Raw genomic sequence first — 21,602 nt, 5'->3', positions numbered from 1 at the left:
ACCACTTCAAATAACTGTTAAGGAAAAAGAATGGAAAACAACATTTTTCTAAAAAAAAAAAAGTTTTCAACTTCAAAATGATCATATGGCCAGAGGAGCAGCCTCTGAAAGCTATAGTTCAGAAAAGAAACTTTTCCAAGCTCTGTCCAAAGTAACAAAAGCATTGCATCCAACTTCAGGGACAGGTGGCTTGATGACAGAACACATTTTGAGGGCTGGGAAAGAATTCAGTTTCCAGGGCCATGTGCATTATTTCTTGGCAAGCAGTTGATGGGGCATGGATATGCTGTTCTCTCTGCCTCAATCCTGAATTCATTACAGTACCATAATGAATAGGCTGTTTATGACTTGGTATAGTAGTAGAGAAAAGAGAAAAAAGGGTGAATGTCCTCCTTCAAGTATCTGTACTCCAGATGACTTAGCATCGCCTCAGCAGTGGCAACTTTCACCTACAGTTGAATACACAAGTGTATGTACACTTTCTTAGGAATACAAAGCAACACAGCATCTAGGGAAACTTGCTTTTGAGTAATCATGCACAGTATAGGACACAAGAAAGTCTTCTGATAGGTCCAGAAGGCTATATTTGATTACACTAAACTCAAACCCCCAGTGACTGCCTCTCCTAAGCCCCTCCTAGTACTCTGAATTCCCTTCCTTTACTCCATGGGAAAGTCTCTTAGACCGACATTCCACGCCTTCCAATTTAACTGTACATTTTTACATTTTGAATGGAAATGAAAATAATTATAAAGTACACAGAGTTTCTCTCAAGGCATGATGGACTTTTCTTATCCACAAATTATTCTCTTACCAGCCCCAGCAGAACATCTGGCCATGTGTCTGCTGACCCTCACAAGTAAATTATTGTTTTTTCTGGCATTGTTCTTCATCTCCTCTCAATCACCCACACAGTCAGTGAGATTTTTTCCTAACACATGTCAACTCTTCAAGCTGGAGCCAGATAGCACAAATAAACTCCCTCTCTATATAAAAATGCTTAAATCAAAATGTTGTACATAAAAGTCTTACCCTTCAATTTATAAAATCAAGATCAAATCACGTTTTAAAAAGTAAAAGTATAGCAAAAATTGTCACAATTCAAGGATAAGCAGTGTGGAGTAGGGGGTTAATATATCAAAAGGGCCAAAAAATGTACATGTGTTATCAAGATTGAAATGCCCAAACCTACTGTTGTGCCAAATGATGATGTAGGGAGGAGCCAGTTGGTATAGTGGCTTCAGTGTTGGACCAGGACTCTGGGAGGCCAGCTGAGCCATGGAAACCCACTGTTTGACCTTGGATAAGCCACTCTCTTATAGGAAGTCAGTGACAAATATCCTCTGAATAAATCACAGTTGCCATAAGTCAGAGTTGACTTGAAGGCACAACAACAAAATTAAAACATAGAATCTCTGAAGTAGAAGGATAATGGTTTTTTTAAAGTACTTTAGTGCAAGAACATACTTGGTTTTTCATACTTGCCAAGTATCCATGGGTAACCAAGGGAAAGAAATATTTTTTCTGCAGAGAGAGATAACTTTAATCAAAATCACACAAAGACTTGTAGGGAAAATACCATTCCATTACTGCAACTTTCACCATGGGGGGGGGGGGCAGCTTTCTTAGCAGAGCTTTATTTTATTTTTAAAAGGTCACTGTGCTTTTAGAATGCTTCCCATATTCTGGGAGAAATATGCCCCTTTACAAGAGTGTAGTTTACATGGTATGAAGGAGCATCATGAAACAGGGTGTGGGGTTGTCAAAGATGAAGACACAAGACCAAGAAAAAACCACTGCCACCTGCAACAGAAATACTCAGTAACCTTTGAGAGAAACATTAACTACAATACCTAACCTCACTGACTCAGTGTTATGTGCATTTGCATTTTAGTATATCCACAAGCCGTATAACCTTCAAAACAGCACTAGCATCATAAACCTGAAATACACTTGGTCAATAAAAATCAGAATGGGTGTTTCATTAAAATGTTCGCAGAAATGAGTAAAAAACTGAAGTCACCAAAAATACAAAAATCAAAGAGAGAAAAACTGACTATTTCTCTTGCAAAAGAAGAAACAAACTCTTAATTCTTTCAAGTCCATATGATGTTGTCATTTGGCCTCTGGAGATGTTATGCTTGGATCTATAGAATGCTCAAAACTATACAGACAAGCAGCTTTTGAGATAACAGAGAAAACGTGCCAAATCTTTCACTCCCACACTCAACTAAGTAACATAAAGGGAGGCTGTCAAACCTACAGCCCACAGGAAATAGCAGAGGGACACCCCACATGGCTCCCTGCTCCTCTCTGACCCAGACCAGTGCTTACACTGTGAACAAAGATAACCCTGTGTCTGTTCTGACTCACACACTGCCACTAGCAAGATTAATGGCTCCTAAAGGATGAGCAGTCAAAGCTGATTACCAGATGCTTTCCCCACCCCTCTTTATATAGAGTCTTTGAAAGTTCCCAGCACAGTTCTCTAGTAGCAATGGTCAGCCAGTACTCTTACATCATTGAGAAATTTGGAGCAAGGGATGACATCCATGACTACTCTGACCTTTAAACTGTGAGAACATTGGTCCATTTAACCAGTATCTGGCTACTCTTTCTGGTAGTGGCTTCTTAGAGTGTCAGGGGAAAGACCATTCCCAGTCTTATTCCTTGAGAACCTTTTAACTGGAAATTCTCAAATCCTGACAGAACCCTTCTTTGTTCAGAGTATCCAACTCCTAGTCCCAACTAGAGTAAACACTGAATCAATGAGACCTGTGTAAGTGTTGACTTAACACTCAGCAGTTGCTTCAAGTCAGGTTACTCTAGCTGGAACTAGCAACTGGCTTTTGTCCTTTAAGGCCTATCTTCATACATTTTACTGATTGATTAATGTCTATCCAATGTGAAGTCTAAAGCTTTTATGGCCAGCATCCATAGATTTTTGTGGGTTTTTCAGGCTATGTGGCCATGTTCTGGAAGAATTTATTCCTGGCGTTTCACCTGCATCTATGGCTAGCATCTTCAAAGAATGGTGGAATGGAGGTGTGGGGGGTTGTGACCCTTGGCTGAGAAGAAGTGATTTACCTGTTAATCTGTATGTTCGTCTGTTGGTGAATGATGAGGCCTCAGGGTGGGAGGATATACAAGGAGGATTTCTGTCTATTTAATTAGTGATCCATTGTCTGCTGGGAAAAACCCTTACCCTGGGTGATGTTGATCTGCATCTGCTGAGTCTTGATTTTGGTGTTTTTCAGGACGGGTAGCCAAACTTCATTTACTTTCAGAGTTTCTTCTTTCCTGTTGAAGTTGTCCAGGTGTTTGTAGATTTCAATGGCTCCCCTGTGCATTTTGACCTGATAGTGTCAAAATTTCAGTGTTTTCAAATAGCATTTTAGGCCCAGGTTGGTTTATAACATGTTCTGCAACTGCTGATTTTTCTGGCTGACTCAGTCTACAGTGTCTCGTGTCTTCCTTGATTCATGTTTGGACACTGTGTTTGGTGGTTCCTATGTAGATTTGTCCACAGCTGAATGGTATTCAGTAAATTCCTGTGGCCATTTACATGACACAGGCCTCTAAAGCAGCTGATAGCTGAGCTGAAGCCACATTCGGATCCTTAGGATTGGAACAAAAAGGAGCTGGGAAAGGCCAACTCCTGGCTAGTGTCAGTCACGCCCTTTGTCCACAGCCCACCTTGGAAACGGAGGGATTCTGACCTTCTGCTTCCAACTGGAGCAGACCTGGGCTGCTCCTTCACACCTGTCTGCGCCACCCCAAAGTCAGAAAAACAGAGGGGTAAAACTAAAACTTTTTTGCCATGCCTCTGGTTTCATCTCCATTCTTCTTCATTGCTCTTCTGAGCAATTCAGTCTTCTCCAGAACTCTGTTGGAGACTTTCACCTGCTCTGCTTCCTGAAGGTTCTTCACAGCTTCTGCTCTTACCCTCTTCTGTCTCTCAGTTTTTCATTCATAGCTAAATAATTCTTAGAACAGTCTGTTTCTGGATTGCCTGGGGTATGTGCAGGTAGTTTTGAAGTAGAATAAATTTGGTAGCAGATCCGTTAATTAAATAAAGCTTTACTTCACCCCGCCTATGAAGGAGATGCAGCCCTCTCCCACAAAAAATCCCTCAGACCTTTCCTATGTTGGCGTTTGGTTCTTTAGTGTTGATATGAGTTCTTCATCCCAACTTTAGCACAGTAAAATTATCAGTTTCCCCAACTTTACCACAATAAAATTTCCCATCCCAATTTTATCAAAGCCAAATTATGACACTACTGAGATAACAAGGTAGCAATTAGAAATGCAAGTTAAGTATCCTTCATCTGAAATGCTTGGGACCAAAAGTGTTCCATGTTTTGGATTTTGGGGAATTTTGGAATACTTGTATTTGGATACTATAGAGGTACTACATTACTTGTAGCTCAAAAGGTTTTTGAGTTTGGAGTACTTTGGATTTTGAAATTCATAAAGTATACTTATCCTGCACATTTTACTATATTTACACATAAAATGGAAACAAGCAGGCATTTTTTATTTCTGATCTCAATTTATGAACAAATGAACAAAATCCACTCCTTCCTTGGACTGCTTCTTTCTCTCCCTTCTTGTTTTTCTTAGTGCTTACAATGCAGTCAAGTGTTATGAGAAAATCCTATGAAGAGAGGAAGCCAAGCAATGAACAGGGAGTTTCCTTGGAATGCATTCAGCTCGATGTAACTTATCCTGAGTCAGCTTCCATTAAGGGTTCTATCCATGGCTGAAACACTTGGGTGAAGTTTATGGAGACAGAGGTTTTCACACATAATATATGGTTGGGTAAATAGAAATTCCTCCCTGGAAAAACAGTCTAGAAGACATATACCACAATGGCCATAACGTTACAAGCTTTTTGGCACCTGCACACATTCAAGGACAATCTGCTCACTTAAGCAATATCATGGAGTGGTTCCAAGAGAGAAAGAAGAGGTGCAAGCAAGCAGATGAGAGTCACCTCAGACCCTTGCTCTCAGGGTTGCCCTAAGCCATATTGCTACCTGAGGCAGAGCAGTAAGTGGTGCTACCTATCCAAGTCAAGACAGAACCCAAAGCCAACTTTGTTATTTTGATGGGGTTTGAACCCATGAAGGCCTCTTTGCATCTTTGCATCATATAAAGCCCTAAATGGCTTGGGCCCAGGATTCCTGAAGGACCACCTCTCCCCGTATATTCCGTCCCGCACCCTCAGAACATCTGGGCAGCAACTACTGAAGGTGCCTGGGGCTAGGCTTTCCTCCACCATGAAGAGGACATTCTCCATCGCCGCCCCGGCCCTTTGGAATACGCTGCCCACTGAGCTCCGCTCGTCAACCTCCCTGGCCCAATTCAGAAAGGATCTAAAAACCTTTCTGTTCCAACAAGCATTCCCTGAGTAAAAATCCTGTGGGCCTCCCTCCTCTTCCGTGGCCAAGAGGTTGGGCTAATGGGGCTTTTAGCTTGTTATTTTATCGTATTTAGTTGTTTGATTGTTTTTATTGTATTGTATCCACTCTGTTTTAATATATGTTGTGAGCCGCCCTGATCTTGGGAAGGAGCGGGATAAAAATAAAAACTTTATTATTTATTTATTTATTTATCTCTTGCAATTAAGAAAAAAAGTGTGGATGTAATAGCAACACTTTTAAAAGAACACTAGGAGTTTGCTGATCTTTCCAGATACCCCTAAATCTGCTGCCTAAAGGGCTTGCTCTCTCTTCTTGATGATAGGACTAATCCTGCCCAAACTCATTACACTTTCCTCTCCCTTTGCAGGGCCATTCCTCCTGTGCCAATTGCCTTGTGAGGAAGATTCCCAGAGAGGTGGAGCCCAAGTGAAAATTTAAGCCCCTGCTCCAAGTGGATTGGCCCTCTCCTTCCCACAGGGCTGTTTACCATCAAGTGCCCTGTGGGGATGGATCCTCATTCAGTTGTTGAACTGGATTAATATGACATCAGTCATTAAGATCACTTACAGTAGTTTTTTAAATGTCCTTAAAGTACTAATATATTTTCACCTTACTTTCACCTTGGAAAGATTTCTGTTCTGAAAGACAGAATGTAAGTGGCTATCATATACAGTCTAAGGGGCAGTACAGACCGGCACTTTGTGCCAGCCTGACTGCATGCTAGGGAAATAATAATAATAATAATAATAATAATAATAATAATAATAATAAACTTTTATTTATATCCCGCTTTTTGCTACCACAATCAAAGCAGCACACAACCTTTAAAAAATACAACAATATATACAATCCCCCCTTAAAAAAGGTTTAAACAATTCTATCCATTAAAATTATAGACAATAAATTCTAAAAACAATGGTACAATGATAGAATAATGGTGGGCAGAATCTTCACTTATATATATCTCTGGGGTGGGGAGATCTTTACGTGGCTAGCTTCTATTCCGGAAAGGCCTGCTGCCTGAGCCCTAGTTCCTCTGCCCAGGCACCATATTGGCATGCGCCCGTACACTCAGGTGCAGTGCCCAAACGGCACTATACACAAGGGGCGTCATCATGACATGCAAGTGCGCCAATGCTACCCCTTCAGGGAAGCAAAAAAAACCCCACCAGGAAGCGGGTTCTTTCTCATCCTTCCAGAGGCCGCAGCATCTGGTTGCCATGGCCTCCTTCCATGGCAAAAACTGGCAGCATGGAGCCGCCCATCTGCACAGCCCCTGAGCCTCCCTTATCCAAAATGCTTGGTACCAGAAGTGTTTTGGATTTTCATTGTATTTTGGAAGATTTGCATAGACATAACAAGGTATTTTGGAGATGGGACCCAAGTCTGAACATGAAATTCATTTATATACCACATATCTATATTTGTATACATCTTATATACATACCCTGGAGATAATGTTATATGTAATATTTTTAATAATTTTGTGCATGAAGTAAAGTTTGTGTACATTGAATCATCAGAAAACAAAGAAGTCACTGTCTCAGCCTCTTCATGTGAACAATTTTGGAGCATCTCAGATTTCAGATTTCTAGATAAGGGATATTCAACCTACATAATAAATAAGTACGACTACTGCATTTTAGATATATAAACAAAAGGAATTGCCTTGCCCACTTCACTGTGTCTATATAGAACCTTTATGGCTGACAGCTTCTCCAGCATATTTATGCAGAGGTTCAAGGGCCTGCTATTAGGCAAGCAACAGTGAAGCTGAGCTCACCTGGCACACTCTCACAGCCAATCACTGGAAATTTGGGTTAGGGAAACGAAACTGCACCAAGCACCACTGAGCAGCCACTGCAGAGCCCAGGGGGAAAGATTGCACAAGAAGATATAGCCATGTCTTTGCACAACTTCATAAAGAGCTCTTACACAAGCATTGTCGCCTGTAAGCCTGAGGGCAGGGAACCGTCTAACTAAAAGGATTGCATGTACAGTGCTGTGTAAATTTACAGCGCTTCATAAATAAAGGTTAATAATAATAATAATAAGCATAACCCCTACCACACATACACACAAATACTGAAACTAGCATAATCCCTGATACTATGTGTCGCCAAGGAGATTCAGCCCAAATTTGATATAGCATTCTTCTGTTGTTTCTTGCGGCTGCATTTGCAAATTAACAACCGAACAGATGGCGTCAAACAGAACTGTTTAATTTGTTAAGGGAATGTGTGTGTTTTTGGTGGCACTGATGAGGGAGAGAAGAACAAGAATGTTGGCTTCAGCAGACAAGCACACTGCACTCTATGGAACAGATTGCACGAACTGGATTCATATCCAGACCCGACTGATGAGATTTTTTCTCTCCTTAGGTTTGCTGACTACAATAGTGTATTATACTAGGTCCTCTTGACAGCTGTAAAAATTACAAGGCATGGATGCCAGCAAGTTTAGGACATGATGCAAATGGTCTGCCATGAACTGATGCCATTAAAAGAGAGAATGTGACAGATGTTTCTGATTATGAAGTTGCTGGAAAACTTTTGCTCCTTAAAAGATGATACACATTTTTAAAATATTCTTCTATCCATACCCACAGCACTAGGGTGGCAAGAAAAAGAGCTAGTTGTACACTTGTAATTAGTGTTCTTTCAAGATGTAGTCTTACAATATGGATTCTACTTACATAAAGCCAGTTCCAATAAAGGTGCTTATGCTCATGATCCTCCACCCAAGAGGACAATTTGGATTCTGCACAACACCTCAATGCATAGCAAGGCTTCTTCCTGATTATTTCCTTAGTTGTTACTGCACCAGGATTTGTTATTGTTGTTGTTGCTGTTGTGTGCCTTCAAATTGTTTCTGATTTATGGCAACCTTAAGGCAACCCTATCATGGGGTCTTCGTGGCAAGATTTGTTCAGGGGCAGCCATTGCCATTGGGCTTTCCCTGAGGTTGAAAGCATATGACTTGTCCAAGGTCACCCAGGGAGTTTACATGGCCAAGCAGGGAATCAAACTCTGGTCTCCAGAGTGGTATTCCAACACATAAACCACTACACCACGCTGGCTCTCTGCACCAGAGTAGTAACGCTAATTTGACACCTGCAGTAGCACAGGAAGAAAAAATGCAGAGATTACCAATTAATGAGCACCGGTTACTGGAAGCATCTTCTGCCCTTGTTCACAGATATCAAGATGGAAAAAAAAATACTTTGGTATTGTCTATTTGGAATTCCATGACATTTCCACACAAATATGTTCCAAACTGGCAACCAATGGCTTCTTAGTGTATTTTGGTACTGCATTCCTTCTCAAGATAAATGGACCTGGAATGAAGCCTGATTAAATGTCCATGTCTCAGGCAAAAAATTAATAGGATGAGAGGTAAGAAGTGACAGCTAAAACTTGTGGTGGAGAGAAACTCCACAAGAAAAAAATTCCTGAAGTACCTGGGATCTTCTCACAGGACTCCATTATAGCATAATGACTCCATTTTAACAGCTACGGCTGCATCTTATGGAATTCTTGGCTTTGTAATTTGGTCAGAGATACCAGAAGAGTTTTCTAGATAGGCATTCTAAATGTTCTTCCCTCAACTACAAATCCCAGGTTTCTACAGGACAGAACCATGGCAATCAAAATGGAATCAAAGCACTATGATTCTTAAAAAGAATGCTGTTTTTAACTTATGTTTTAATACTACTATTATTTAATTAATTTATAACCTTTGTAATCAATATTTTAGTTCTCTATCTTTTTATATTATTGTAAGCCACCTTAAATCTCATTTTGGGAGAAAGGCAGGATATAAATCACTTAAATAATGAATAAGTAAATAAGTAAATTGATTCTTTTGAAAAGTTTCTGGTTCTCGTTTTAATAACAATAGCAACAATTCAAAGCTCTTGCCTTCCAAGTGTTTTGGACTTCAGCACCCAGAATCCCAGACCATTGGCCAAGATGCTGAGGTTTGTGAGAGCTGAAGTCCAAAACACCTGGAGAACCAGAGTTTGGGAATCACTGATATAAACCAATAGGAGAAGGAGTAGTCTCTTCTGGGTCTCTATTTTGCATTGTGCTTTAAATGGCAAATCTTTCATGGTGTCAATTTAAAAGAAAGTAGACCCTACATGATAGTTTACCCACTCCTGCTCTGTAATGATCTCTGGCCAGGTGCAGAATGTGCAGATATAAGGGCTCTCATTTTAATTTCCTCCTTATTACTCTCAATGTTTTCTTTAAAGAAAACCACAGTAAATAAAGGAAAGGAAATTATTTCAGTCCAGAAAGCATTGTCTTTATGGTGAAAATTGATATGAAGTTCTCTGAAATTCTTCTGCAAGCTAAAACAAAACAGCATTAAACAGCATTATTAGGATACAATCAGTTTTCCCTGAACCTGTATAACTGTTTAACAACAAACAGCTTGGGTTGGCTCTGAACCCTGAGATGCAAAGTACAGTATAGAATAAAACACAGAAAAAGAAAAATAGACAACTTGCACATTTCTGGTTAAGTTTCATGCTAACTCTGACCTGCCTTTTATCGTGCTGTTTAAGCTAAGACACAATCGTTTGCCTGAAGTCATTCAACACATTCAAAGCTAAGCAGCCATTCTCAACTCTCCCTCTCAAAATAAGTCTACTTTGTTCACTGCTTTGAAGCATCTAAACTCTCCAGCAAAAATGGGCAATAGCCACTTCAGAAGCCACTATTTCCCCAACTTGTCCACATGACTCTCAGGAACCAGCATAGGGTATGTATTTACATCTCTTCCTTTGTGTAGCAATAGGAAAATGCAGGGATATATTTGGAGACTGCAAGACAAATTCCAGAGTCCATATTGTGGTAATACCTTTATCAGAACAACAAAAGTACTGTATATACTTGACTATAAATCAACCTCATGTATAAGTCGAGGGCAAGTTTTGGAACCAAAATTATGGATTCTGATAAGACCCACAGATAAGTTGAGGGTAAAATTTAGGGGCATTTAACAAATGATGTAAAGGGCAAAACAATGGCAAAGAACTTACAAAATTCCAGCAGGCATAAATTTGTGCTCATCCTAAAGCCTGGATGGATAGGACAGTAGAAGGAGTTACTGTTTTAGGACAGATTAAACTCTTGCCTTTCAAAGGGGGATGGTTCCTTTTTTAAAATAAGAACTTGCATTGACCCATAGAGAAGTCGACTCAGTTTTTTTGAGTCAGGTTTTTGACTAAAATTTATAGACTTATACAGCGCTCCCACATTATAGGCAGGTGTGCCATACACTGGAAGCTGTGCCAGAAAAACTCCTCTCGCACCCCGGAAGAAGTAATGGGAGCAAACCCGCAGCACATGCCCCATGACGCATCGCGTGCACAAGCCCCATTACGTCTAATGGGGCTTGTGCATACGTGTTTTTCCCATAATGTGGGGGGGGGGGGTCCAGAACGAATCCCCACATAAGGGAAGGGCACATTGTACATGAATGTATACAGTAGGCAAAAATCTTGGTGCTAGCATTTTGAAACAAAGTTCCTTCATCAGGCAAAAATATTTTTTAAAACTGTGAAGGGAGTGACAGTATTAGGGCAATGTAGTGCACATATTGTCTTCCAAGGGTATGAGAAGGAGGATATCATTTTTTTAAACACTATTACCAGATAAAAGAATTTGGTTCTGAAAGCTAGCACCAAGATTGTGTATGTGCACATGTGCATGCATTTGTTTGTTTGTTTATTCATAATATGAAGTGAAACAATTATGAAAGTGTGAAAGAAACATGAGCCTTTTTCTAGTGCATGTTTAAACATTCCTCCTTAGTGAATGTGTTCCTTGGAAAACTTCTAGGTTGCTCCAACTCATTCAAGGAGCGATAACCAATGCTGGTGGTTCTACAGATCAAATCTTTCTCCCCATGGAAAAGATGAAACCATCATGTTTCAATTAACATCTACAATGTGGTATACTTTGACATTCATGATTCCACTTTCTGCCCAAATGAACTTTGGAAGGTCAAGTGCACAGATTCAGAATTTTGAACGTTTATAAACCAAGCTTCTGGGGGAAAGGCAGCATACAAATAAAACAAACAAATAAACCAAGCTCTGTTTCCAGTCTCTGTGTGGATCCTTTTAAGTCCAAACTAGGAGCAATATGAATTGTGGGCACTATAGGCCATAACACAGGACAGTTGCTCAAAAATGTTTCTTAACTCTTCCAAATCTATTGTGAATTTTGTGAATGTGAAAAACTAACAACAATATTTGCAGACTTGCTGGTAAGTGTGAGCATAAATCAGAGACTTGTAGCATGTACAGTTTGTCAAAAATCAACTCCATTTCCACACAAATGCTGCCTTTTACCACAATGCAACCTTTCATAACAAGGTATTGTGAACCTAGATGCACTGTGTGTGTGTGTGTGTGTGTGTGTGTGTGTGTGTGTGTGTGTGTAATTCACTCTATCCATGTATTTTTTTTAAAAAAAAAGGTTTTCAAATTGGCTACTTTGATGGCAGAGGGATATCTGTTGGGCGATTCACTTCCAGCCTGAATCACAACCATGCATCCTCTCTCTGGCAACTATCTGTAGTAAAAACAAATAAGAAGACTGTAACAGCTGTTCTACCACTTCTGTGAAAGGAATGCTGTGATCACTAAAAGTCAGCATGTTTTTTTCAAAAAGAAGTCATGCCAGACTAATCCCCCCCCTCTCTCAGTTACAAGCTTGGTAGATGAAGGGAATGCTGTAGAAGTAGCATATCTTCATTTCAGTAAGGCCTTTGATAAGGTCATCTATAATATTGTTGCAAATAAGCTAGTAAAATGTGGGGGTAAACAATGTGACTCTTAGGTGGATTTGTAATTGATTAATCAACTGACCACCAAGGGTAATCACTAATGGTTTCTCTTCATCCTGGAGAGAAGTGTCTATCAGGGTGTCACAGATTTCTGTCTTAGGCCAACTGTTATTCAACATCTTTATTGATGACTAGGATGATGGAATAGAGGGCATACATATTAAATTTGCAGATGACATCAAATTAGGAGGGGCAGCTAATACTACAGAGGACAAGATCAGAATCCAAAATGATCTTAACAGATTAGAGACTTGAGCCAAAACTGCCAAAATAAATTTCAACAATGTAAGATACTAAGGGAGAAAAAATGAAATATCTAGATATAGGATGGGAAACACCTAGTGGGATTTACCTGAGAGAACACCTCTCTAAGAATCTCTAGGTCCTCCACTACAACTCTATCGTCAACATCCACTGGAAGCTGACCATAGAATTGTGCTGGAGGACCTACAAATGCCTAGAGAAGTCTTCTCTCTAGAAATCCCTAGGTCCTCCAATGCAATTTCTCATAAAAGTTGGCCATAGAGTCATCCTGGAGGATCTAGAGATTCCTAGAGAGAATATATAATGTATTCATCAAATTCGTGAATAATCAAATCCGCAAAAGTCAAAGCCATAAATGTGGAGGCCAACTGTACATATGAAAGAGATCTAGGGTGTCTCACTAGATCACAAGCTGAACATGAATCAATAGTGTGATGCAGCAATTAAAGAAAGCAAATAGTGGACAAGCTGGAGAATGTCCAGAAACTAGGACACAGAGCAATGGATTCAAACTACAGGAAAATAGATTCCACTTAAGCATTAGGAAGAACTTCCTGACAATAAGAGCTGTTTGATAGTGTCTCCTTCTTTGGAGGTTTTTAAACAGAGGCTGGGTGGCCATCTGTCAGGAATGCTTTGATTGTGTATTCCTGCACATCAGGGAGTTGGACTAGATGGCCCTTGAGGTCTCTTCCAACTCTGTGATTCTAGCAATCCATGAAAAGAGACAAAGTCTCAGGATGTTGAAAAAAAGACTTTATTCTTTAAAATAATGCGATGTGTTTTGGCCTAGGAATATTTGTATGGCCTTCTTCAGGGGGATTAAGCTTTAAAACCAACTTGCAGAGATTCTGAAAAGAAGGTCTCCAAAGTTTATGCTCAGTTGCATAACTCAATAGGAGTTTGGCCTCAGTTTGTTTGTATCCTTCCCATATCAGCTATTGTCTATGAATTCCAGGAAAGGTCTGTTCAACTTCTCTATGGCTTGTGTCAAAAAAGCATGTGGGCTTTTTAACATTGTGGACTTATAAAGAAAAGAAGGCTCTGTTTGACTTTTCTGCACCCTGGGACACAAATGGTCCAATTTAATGCAGTTTAATCTACCCCACACAACTGGATGTAATGGCTGAGGCCAAAACACTGAACATCACATAACAGATGCACATACATTTTCAGTATCCTTCCATCCATCATTTTATATATGAATCTGCTAAAGGCCAAGACCTATGCATGGGAGGAAAGTGCAAAAGCAAAATATTGTTTTAAAGACTTTTGGCAGGCTTTGCATCAGTTTCTGATACCTAAGGTGTCAAAGTTCTGAATATTTCTTTATCTCCATCCTTGTCCCACCTGATACCCAATCTTTTTCCTTCTGTTCAGCAGAAGCTCCTCCACTTACCTGTAACCCTTCATTTTTTTTTCCTTCCCATGCCCTTTGATTTCTGCCACTGCCTAGAACAGCACTGTAAATCCTTAAATAAATAAAAAAAAAATTCTTCCCCTCTCTCCACTTCCCAATCTGGCCTAATTTATAGGTCTGGAGCTGCCAGGTCAGAACCAGTACTGGTTTGCAGACTGAGACCGTCAGTAACGCCAACCCCATATTCATATGGGTCTTTAAAACATGAATTTCAAATCTTAAAACGTTGAAACCACTAGTTTAGCCAGGGAAGACTATAACCTGTCTGGAAAGAATTGTGCCATTTTGGTATCCCATATATAAAGGATGGACAAGATCTTTTGGTGCAGGTATCATTTTTCAATCCCCAAGATTCTCCTTATTTTAAGTATGTTGTTTTTTAAAGGAACTACCACTACTACTATGCTAAAACAAGTGGGGACCTTCACAGTACATTTAAGAAAAAACAGCATCATAGTTATGAGACTATCCCTTTTTGAGGAAAGAAGGGGGATGGAGGGTTGTTGTTGTTTTCTATGAGAACCTTAGGGGCCACATCCAGCCTACCTGGCAGAGGATCCCAGCTTCTGCCATACAATCAGTGTTGCCAACAAGCCTCGAAAATATTCCCTGGAATGTTTTACCAAAATCCCCGGAATTCTCCAATATTTATTATTATTATTCAGTCAAAATCCCCAGAAAGAAATTAATTAAATTCCCAAATTCTGAGGAATTCCCCAGAAATTGGCAACACTGCATACAATATGCCTCCCCAGGACAGTGTTACTGACACTGTTGTTGTTGCTACAAGTAATTTAGGAAGAGGGGAGGTGGTGAGAAACCAACCCTCTGTTCTTTCCACTACAGACACCAATGAAAGCCCCACAACGATCCTGCTCCCATCTCATCATGACCACAGTGTAGAAAACCAAGTTGCTGCCTGCCCTAAAATGAACCCAACCCTGCAATGTACATTTTGACATCAGCCAGCAACCTTTGAAAGATATTGATCTACAAAGAAAAAGAAACATGTTGTCACTATGTGGAAAGTCAGGACAGAGTAGAGTAAGTATCCAATGAATGCATTTTAAAGCACTCAGCAAATATTTACTTCTTGACAGTGATCTTCATTTATAAACACACGAGGAAGAAATGAAATTTCTCTCAGGTTAGGACAAGGAGAATTTCACAAAACGTATTCTATTGCAAAGTGTGTGTCTGTGCTGTTGGACATTACACCCCTGTGCTACACAAGAAGGAAGGCAGGGAGAAGGCTGGATGCAGATTCCATTGTTTTTTGCTTTTAATGGAGTCTTCTCATGAGATTTCAGGAGGCATTGTGCTCAACCAGAGCTGATTCATTGAAATGAGTCATATTTGACAGTTACAATCAATGTAAATTCCACTTATTTTAATGTACCTGCTGTAGTGGGAACTAACATTGGATTGAATGAAATGACTCTCAGAAAGCTGACTCTGGGTCTAGGGAAAGCAAGGATTCCAGCATTATAAAGGAAACATAATGAACAAGTTGCCTAAAACTTAAATCTGGAAAGTGCCCCACAGTGCAGTCCTAACAGCCTCTTCCTGGCTCTTTAAAATGTGGGGAAGTGGCCAAAACATCCCCTGCTGTGCTCATGATGGTGAATGCAGCAGGCTCTCTCTCGCTCCCTTGCTCTCTGAGCCTTTAAAGGTGAGAGAGGAGGCAGCCCATGCAGCAACAGGAATCCCATGTGCTGCTGTTTTCAACTGGAAAAGGCAGGGCTACATTAAATTCCCAACTGTCTCTCCAAGCATGCAAAAGGGCATTGAAAGGGAAGCTAACAGGCCATTCAACCAGCCAGTGCAAGGCTAAGTCTGAAAACTGGCGAGCCCTTCTAACCTGGAAAAAGCTGAGACAGGAGGAGGAGGAACATTAACAACAACAATAATCAGTATTAGAAATACACGCCAAAGCTTTGTGGAGATGCAGTCAACATTACCATCACAAGTTTTTCTATAAGTGCTGTACGTTGAACTATGCAGTTTCCCCAAATCATAGCCATGCCAGGAACCACCCATATGTAGCTGCAGGGGGAAGCATTCAGGAACACATGGAAGAGAGGGAGGTGTATGCAAAGACCCTGGAGGGAAGAGGTTCTTGTGCATTTGTCATCTAACTGACACATCCCTTAAAACAGGTTCTAACATCCATCAGGACTTTTAAAAGCCCAGCTGTGCTAAAATGTGTGTGTGTTGTGTTATACACAGGTATCCCATCTTGCAAAGACAGGCAAGTTATCTCTTCTGTATTACAAAGCAAAAAGGAACAATCACTGACACTGAAAACCTTATGGTGAATCTCTTTTTATGAGAGATTGACAAAGTAGTTTCTGGATTACAATTTTCAGAATCCCACAGGTAGCAAGATCAGTAGTTTTTCAGCATTGTGGTCAGTGCCCATACTGGCTGCGGGTTCTGGAATTTGCAGTCCAAAATAATACGTTTTCTATTATGTGCTTCTGACACACATGACAGATGTGTACATAACTCTATTGCTAGTACATGTACCTAAAATAATGATGCACTGATCCTATGAAGACAGTTATGGGCGCAGCAAGGACAAGGAGCATGGGCAAGGTATACAAGACTGCTGAGCTCTTCCCACACTGCCCACTGTGTTAGACTACAACTCTCATCATTCTCAACCTACATGACCAATCGCTATACCTGTTGGGAATGTGGGAGGTACATTAAAACATATCTGGAGGTCACTATGTTAGGGATGTCTGTTCTATAGCAACAAACTGGGGGAGGGGGCCAAAAGAAGCTATAGCTATAATCCAGCCAGATCCTTACTGAGCATATCCTGTGTTCCATAGAATAATTTCAGCAAAGTAGTGGTTGCATGCACAACAATTATCCTAGGTGATCACGCTACACACATCTGAAATTTCATTGTGAATTTCTGATTACCTCAGAAAATATCTACATTACATGTTCTCATTGATAAAAGTACAATGTAACATATACATTTATATAAAAAATCATTAACACAACACTTTCTTGTGCTTAAATAAAGCCTAAGAAGGGAGTTGCCAGGTTGAGGAGGTGAACTTTAACTTGACAAATTCTTACTTCAAGTGGGAGTTTTCATTTATCAAGCAAATAATTTCATTCAAAATACCCTGAAACGAATGGTTCTGTTTGACAGGAGATAATAAAGATGCTTAAAATGGAACAGGGATTTCATGCAACAATGCAGGAGTTTTGCCAAGTATTAATGCAAGTTACTTCATTCTAAAGACTCTTTGTGCTAAGATTAAACAAAAGTTCCTCAAGAATGTTGAGGGGAGGGTTGACCCCACAACACAAAAACGTCTTGGTAACTCTTTTAAGAAACACTCTCAGACTTACAGAATTATAAAAAGGAATGAAAAGGAAAGTCCTCTTGCCTAGCTTAAGGAAATAATGATTATGGTTGGGAATAAAACCCAGGAGTATAACTTCTCCAGGAAACATTCTAGTGAAGAAAGACAGCAGTTGTGTACACCACTGGAGTATTTCCACAAGTCAAACCAGTACTGTACTGAAAAATACTTACAGATATATTGGGAGAGTCTGTAAGAGTGCACTCTGTTTTTAAAAGAAAAGACTGAATTCTGAGCTCTGTTTCAAGATACTTGCTATCCATGAGAGATAAACATGTACATTTAAGGTCCAGGTAGGGAACCTGTTTCAGCCCAAAGATTAGATTGGCTCCAGGGCAGCACATCAGGGGCAGCATGCCCACAATGGGCATGGCCATACACACACTGCATTCATGTCATCCTCACATTTGCCCAGACAGCCCCTAACAGCATGAGCTTCATTCATTGTTATTTGAGGTGAGCAATGGAGACTGTACCATCACCTCAAGGTACCAGGAGGTCTTTGAGGCAGTGGCTAAGTCAGAAGCCCCTTGCCTACCACCCCTCCCTTCTTCAAATGGAAGGGGCCTCTATTAGATAGATGGCAGATCCCAATTCCTGTTAAACACAGGGATAACTGTTGGAAGTACTCTAAGTGACTTAAAAGTGACACATATTCATTCTAAATTCAAGCGTATGTGAGTCCATCAAAGGTAGCTTCAATTTCCCCTTAGTTTTTGAACTTGTTCATTCCACATGTTCCCCAGTACACAGGGAGGTTATGCTGAACATAGCTCTATGTCAGTGATTCCCAACTTTTCTTATGCCCCACACCCTAGGAAATGTTTTATTAATGTTACACCCCTTACAAAAGTAATATCACATTTGAAGATGAAGAAGTCTATTTTTTTAACCAGAAACTGAACTACATATAATACTGTGGGTGAACAAATTGAACTTTAAAAAAAACAAGCTTTTAACTCAGTGCATAAAATGCAAATCTAAATTGACCAATTAGATTCTAATTTATTCAGGGAGGAAATATGAACAGTAAAACCAATCCCAATCGTGAACCAAATATTCCATTACTTCTTTGCTTATGCTTCTCATTCATGATTTTGTCAAAATCTGGACCTTTCCTGCTGGTCCACAGGTCTGGCTGTGGATTCAGGGGATTCCATGGTTTTGTTTTGATTGACAAAAGAGAACTGAATCTAGATTCACATAAGTATCTTTGTTGCATCCCCAGGGAGTGCAGGATTCCAGGTTGGGAACCTTTGCTTTATGTACAGTTTTAAGATGCATAAAAGGAAGAAAGTGGAAATAGCCAAAGACATAAACTGCTGTTAACACAAAGCAAACTGGTAATTATACACTACTTTACCACTATGGTAGGGTGCAAGAATTCCTAGTGATCTGAAAAGTAACAATGAAAATAGTCTGGCTTCATAAATTCCATGTCAGAATGCACAGTAGTGCTGATATCTTAAGCAAAGAATGACAATGCGAAGACTGGATTCAGGATTATCTCTGAGCCCAAGCTTTCATCACTTTTGCTATTTCCTCTAAATTCTAAGGTCAGACCTGTATTTGCAGGTAAAGATCATACAATTTTACCTGCTGGGGGTGGGTGGCTGCTTCTTCATCACCAGCCAGATTATCTGTTCCAGTGATTTGTGTGGGCTTATGATAACAATCAGCTGGGCTACTTACCCCAAATAACTGTTATAATCACAATGGATTTAACTGCAAGCCTGATCTAGATTATTGATTTCAAGCTCCATTTCAGGGATCAAGGATTACTCAGAAACTCTATAATGGCTGGAAAATATCCTTGAATGATGGTCTGTCCACCATTTCCCCTGCAATGTTAGGTATGCACTTTATGGCACATATTCTGTGCTCTTGGGAATCAAAGAATCTTGACCACAAGTGCTGTCTAGTCCAGTCTCCTGCCATGCAGAAATAAAAACAGCATGAATGTTGTTTGGCTGTACCAACATTCTTCTAAATTGTTTTTCCGGCCCTACGCTGGCTTCTGTGGGGGATACAAGAAAGAATGGCTTTTTAATGCCCAATCCAACACAGTTAGACTCAAATGCAGGAATATAAGATCAGGGGCTACTGCCACATTGCAGAAATAAAGCAGTTTTGTTATCACTTTAACTTCTATGGCTCAATGCTATAGAATTCTGTGATTTGTAGTCTTGTGGGGGCACCAGAGCTCTCTGACAGAGAAGGCTAAATGTTTCATGAAACAACAAATTACAGAATTCCACAGCATTTGAGTCATGACCATTAAAGTGGTGTCAAACTACTTTATTTCTGCAGTATGGATAAGACCACAGTCTCAAGCAGATACCTATACTAACCAAGTACTTCTGTCCAACTGGGTTGTGAACTGGACTATGTACGTGTATCACAGCAAATTCAAAAGGTTTCCAGGAGCCAAGGATAAGGAATTAATGTTATATGAACTTCAGACTGGCCAAATATTTGAAGGGTGGGCTCACTCCCATCTGGCAATGCTCCTATGTGAGCCAGATGCTTCCTTGTGAAAAACCTATTTTAGTTAAAATTAATATGTTCTTTGAGAAATCAAGATAAGCTTTTTATCTTTAATGTTTCAAGGGACAATTAAGCATAAAAGATAAATGCTTCCACATCTGATTACACTTAATAACCAGTCTACAAACATGGAATCTCTAAGACATTTCTATATAAAAAGCTTTTGTAAAACAGGGGGTGAGGGCTGAGTATGACATCCAAAAATGCTTCACTATGGCCTGAATGCACAGGACACAGCAAGTATGATGAAGTCAAACAAAACTGAGACTGATCATTGGCTGGATAGTAGATTATCAGATAACACTGAACCCTTTTTGTAAAACAAACAAACAAAAAGCAGTGGGATATGTACAACAATAGTAATTTACCATATTAGTCAGTTTCTGGTGTCTTCCCATCACAATCAAATTTGAATAGTATATACAGATTGCAAATTTCAGCTTTTTAAGCATGGTATGTCAGTTACAATTGCTTCATTCTGGATTATTATTTTTAAGTAATGCACTCAGAACACATATCTCTCCATTCCACAGTTTAGAAATGTGTGTGTATGTCTGTGTCACAAGAATACCACTGGAAGGATCACAAGCAAATCTCAATGGGAACAACCATCCCCAGTTGTTGGTCTCCAGCACCTAGTAATCACTGGCAAGACACTTTGCCTTTCCTGCCACAAGTAAAAACATTTTCAAAGAGTAATATCTACTCATGGCAGGTGTACCTTCCACCCACTGGGTAACAAGATTTTGTAGGGTCTAGTAACTGTTTGAATAACTTACAAAATGCCTTTGGCTGTTACATGGAAAGGAGGGCCTCTTTCCAACCACTTTTTACACTAAGACTATTGTGTACATCTAGCGAGAAATAGAGTGATCTCTATTAGAAGTTTCATCCTTAACTATTATGCCTGCTAGGCATCATTAGATCCATTCCTACCTAATGCTTCCTAATAAAAAGGCAGTTTTGCCATCAGCTGTCACAACATCCTGTGGCAATATATTCCATATCTTGAATTAATTATGTGGTGTATGAAGTATTTCTTTTTGTCTGTCCAGAATCTCCTGCCAAGAAAATTTACTGGATGACCCCCAACTTCTAAACCTCTGGGAGAGAATGGATTAAGTCTTTGCCAGCAGAAAGCTGAGATATCGCAAACGAGACCAAGAAGTATTCATGTCTTGTAGGAACTTGCTTTCTGCAGTGATAGAGTTTGGGCACATGGTGCATTTAGAGAATAGGAAGTTCCAGGATGTGGTGTATATGGCATACCCAGTGCCAAGTAAGTAGACAAGGAATGCTTGATGAGATACTGTCATTCTGGGGTTGGAATCAGAAGGAACCCCCCCCCCCAATTCTAAAATCTCTGGGGTAGAAAGCAGTTAATGCAGCAGAGAGAGAGGAGAATGAAAAGGGCACTACACTGCACAGCACAAAATGTAAAAGTGCTGAAGATGCAGGTGGAATGAAATGCCATCACCATTCTCCCTCCCCATATGTCAGACTAAAAACTGCATTCATTTTTAATACAATATAATCAGTAGAAATTTGTCTGACTTGTACATTCATTGATTGATTCATTCTCTCTCACACACACACACACAAATAAAAGCTGGGATTTTGAAAAATGTCAGATATTACACTTCATAAATATTTTTGAAAAATAATAAATTTGACTTATAATGACATATACAAGTA

General features: G+C 39.9%; 1 protein-coding gene across 3 annotated transcripts in view; it reads right to left on the bottom strand.

Moving 5' to 3' along the window:
• COL18A1 (collagen type XVIII alpha 1 chain) overlaps window positions 1-21,602 on the bottom strand; it is a 219,862-nt gene that overhangs the window by 91,949 nt on the left and 106,311 nt on the right. The window lies entirely within an intron of this gene.

The sequence above is a fragment of the Sceloporus undulatus genome, chromosome 1 (genome assembly GCF_019175285.1).
Source record: "Sceloporus undulatus isolate JIND9_A2432 ecotype Alabama chromosome 1, SceUnd_v1.1, whole genome shotgun sequence".
NCBI classification, from domain to species: Eukaryota; Metazoa; Chordata; class Lepidosauria; order Squamata; family Phrynosomatidae; genus Sceloporus; species Sceloporus undulatus.
The sequence above is the reverse complement of the archived record's forward strand: the minus strand, read 5'-3'. Positions and strand labels throughout refer to the sequence as shown.